General features: G+C 42.6%; 1 non-coding gene across 1 annotated transcript; it reads left to right on the plus strand.

Moving 5' to 3' along the window:
• LOC142653998 (U2 spliceosomal RNA) lies at positions 1-185 on the plus strand. Its single transcript, XR_012848822.1, has one exon. It is a non-coding gene; the product is annotated as a U2 spliceosomal RNA (small nuclear RNA).
• The last annotated feature ends 3,529 nt before the right edge of the window (positions 186-3,714 follow it).

A 3,714-nucleotide genomic window follows, 5' to 3' on the forward strand; every position in this document is an offset into this window, starting at 1 on the left:
ATATTTGTCAATAAAATTTTGTTGAAACCTTATCTGTTCTTATCAGTTTAATATCTGATACGTCCCCTATCTGGGGACCATATATTAAATGGATTTTTAGAACAGGGAGATGGAAATAGAGCTTGCTCTGTCCACTCCACGCATTTACCTGGTATTGCAGTATTTCCAGGACCGGTGCACCCTTTCCTTATGTGTTCACCAAAATCAGATTCCAAAAGTGTTTTTTGTGTTTGCCATTGTTTTTGTGTCTTTGATGGGATCTCTCCTTTAACCCCTTCCCGCTCCTTGACGTACTATTACGTCATGGCAGCTGTATCGTTCGCGCTCCATGCCGTAATAGTACGTCACGGGAGTAACGGCCGTTTCGGCCGTCCTCCCGACACATACAGGAGCTGTGACGCTGCTGTCTTGTTCAGCAGCTGTCACAGCTCCTACAGCGGGGACCGATCGCTGTGTCCCCGCTGATTAACCCCTTAAAAGCCGCGTTCTATAGAGATCGCGGCTTTTTAGGGGTTAAGCTGCCATCGCCGGCCTGCTACACGATAGCGGCCGGCGATGGTGACTATGGCAACCGGACACCAAACAATGGCGTCCGGCTATGCCATAGACGGAAGCCTAGTGGGTCCTGACAACGTCAGGACCCACTATGCTTGCTGTCAGTGAGTATGCTTGCTGTCAGTGAGTAGCTAAGTAAAAAAAAAGTTAAAAAAAGATGTGTAAAAATAAGAAAATAAAAGATTTAAAAGTAATAAAAGTAAAAATCCCCCCTTTTTCCTTATCAGTCTTTTATTATTAATAAAAATATATAAACAAACAAATAAACTATACATAATTGGTATCGCCGCGTCCGTAACGGCCTGAACTACAAAATTATTTCATTATTTATCCCGCACGGTGAACGCCGTAAAATAAAATAATAATAAACCGAACCACAATCACAATTCTTTGGTCACTTCACCTCCCAAAAAATGGAATAAAAAGAGATCAAAAAGTTGCATGTACCTAAAAATGGTGCTGATCGAAACTACAGTTCGTTACGCAAAAAATAAGTCCTCGCACGGCTTTATTGATTGAAAAATAAAAAAGTTCTGGCTCTTAGAATAAGGTAACACAAAAAGTGAATGATTGTTTACAAAACTTATTTTATTGTGCAAACGCCATAAGACATAAAAAAAAACTATAAACATCTGGTATTGCCGTAATCGTATCGCCACGCAGAATAAAGTGAATGTGTCATTTATAGCGCACGGTGAACGCTGTAAAAAAAAAAAAGAATAAAAAAACAATAGTAGAATTGCTGTTTTTTAGTCACCACGCCACCTAAAAATAGAATAAAAACTGATCAAAAAGCCGCATGCACCCCAAGAAAACTACAATGGATTCCTCAAGGGGTCTAGTTTCCAAATTGGGGTCACTTTTGGGGGGTTCCCAATGTTTTGGCACCACAAGACATCTTCAAACCGGACATGGTGCCTAATAAAAAAGAGGCTTCAAAATCCACTAGGTGCTCCTTTGCTTCGGAGGCCAGTGCTTCAGCCCATTACCGCCCGAGGGCCACATGTGGGATATTTCTCAAAACTGCAGAATCTGGGCAATAAGTATTAAGTTGCGTTTCTCTGATAAATCCTTTTGTGTTATAAAAAAAATGGTATAAAGCGGATTTTCTGACAAAAAAAATATTTAAATTTCACCTCTACTTTGCTCTTCATTTTTGTGAAACACCTAAAGGGTTCATAAACTTTCTAAATGCTGTTGTGAATACTTTGAGGGGTCTAGTTTCTAAAATGGGGTATTTGATAGGGGTTTCTAATATATGGGCCCCTCAAAGCAACTTCAGAACTGAACTGGAACCTAAAAAAATAAATAAATGAGGCAATACTTCGCTTCTTACATTATACTGATAATGAGCCGTGCCCACCCCGAGATGACCCCAGTTTTGACCGTTTGTATAAACGGAGACCCCTATTAGACCGTTCCAGTGCCCGGTTTTCCCCAGCATACACCCCGAGAAGTGTATTTCTATTGATGAGTCCCTGGTACATTTTAAAGGGAGGGTTCAATTCCGCGAGTACCTGCCGGGTAAGAGGGCAAGGTATGGCGTGAAGATGTATAAGCTGTGAGAGTGCATCAGGGTATACCTACAGATTTAGGATATATGAAGGGAAGGCCACCCCCAAACCAGACTGCATCCTGGACTACAATAGGTACATGGGAGGGATGGACTTGTAAGATCAAGCCCTGAAGCCCTACAGCGCCATGCGGTGTGGTATAAGAAGCTGGCCGGGCACATCATACAGATGGCATTGTACAATGCGTACATGCTACGTCGATGTGCAGGCCAGACGGGAACTTTCCTGGAATTTCAAGAGCTGATTATCAAGAACCTAATCTTTAGGGACCAAGAAGGGGGGGCACCCAGTACTTCTGGAAGCGGGGCCACACGCATCGTACCAGGGCAACACTTTCCAGGAGAAGTTCCCCAAACTGGCAAGAAGGGAAAAAGTCAAAAGAGGTGCAAAGTCTGCTATAAGAGGGTGATAAGGGATGACACAATATATCAATTTGACACGTGTCCCGAATAACCAGAGCTCTGTATAAAAGTGTTTTAAAATGTATCATACATCCCTTGGTTTATAATTTACCCCAATTTTACTTACCCTGATGCACTCCACACAGCTTATCCCCCCTCGTCTTTCCCCTCTGGGCCCAGCTGTGTGCCCAGGCAGCTGATAACAGCCACATGTAGGGTATTGCCATACCCGGGAGAACCCACATTACAGTTTATGGGGTGTAGGTCTCCGGTCAAAATGCTCACTACACCTCTAGATGAATGCCTTAAGGGTGTAGTTTTTAAAACGGGGTCACTTCTTGCGGGTTTCAACTGTACTGGTACCTCAGGGGCTTCTGCATACATGACTTCGCACTAGAAAATCCCCAGTAGGCCAAATGGTGGTCCTTTCCTTCTGAGCCCTCCCATGGGCCCAAACGGCAGTTTATCACAACAAATGGGGTATTGCGGCACTCAGAACAAATTGCGCAACAGAATGGGGTATTTTGTTTCTTGTGAAAATAAGAAATTTTCAGCCAAAACTACATATTATTTGAAAAAAATAATTTTGTTTTCATTCCCAGCCCAATTCAAATAAGTTCTGTGAAGAAACTATGGAGTCTAAATGGTCACATTACCCATAAATGAATTCCTTGAGGGGTGTAGTTTCCAAAATGGGGTCACTTCTGGTGGGTTTCCATTGCTTTGATACCTCTGGGGCTCTGCAAATGCGACATGGCACCCGAAAACCAAACCAGCAAAATCTGTACTCCAAAGAACACACAGCGCTCCTTCCCTTCTGAGGCCTCCCATGGGCCCAAACGGCAGTTTATTGCCACAAATGGGGTATTGATGCACTCAGGAGAAATTGGGCAACAAAATTGAGTATTTTGTTCCCTGTGAAAATAAGAAATTTTGGTAAAAAATTACATCTTATTGGAAAAAATGTCATTTTTTTAATGTCACAGCCCAATTGAAATAGGTGCTGTGAAAAAACTGTGCGGTCAAAATGCTAACAACAACCATAAATGAATTCCTTGAGGGGTGTAGTTTCCAAAATGGGGTCACTTTTGGTGGGTTTCCATTGCTTTGATACCTCTGAGGCTCTGCAAATGCGACATGGCACCCGAAAACCAATCCAACAAAATCTGGACTCCAACAAACAT

Source organism: Rhinoderma darwinii, chromosome 5 (assembly GCF_050947455.1).
Source record: "Rhinoderma darwinii isolate aRhiDar2 chromosome 5, aRhiDar2.hap1, whole genome shotgun sequence".
NCBI classification, from domain to species: domain Eukaryota; kingdom Metazoa; phylum Chordata; class Amphibia; order Anura; family Rhinodermatidae; genus Rhinoderma; species Rhinoderma darwinii.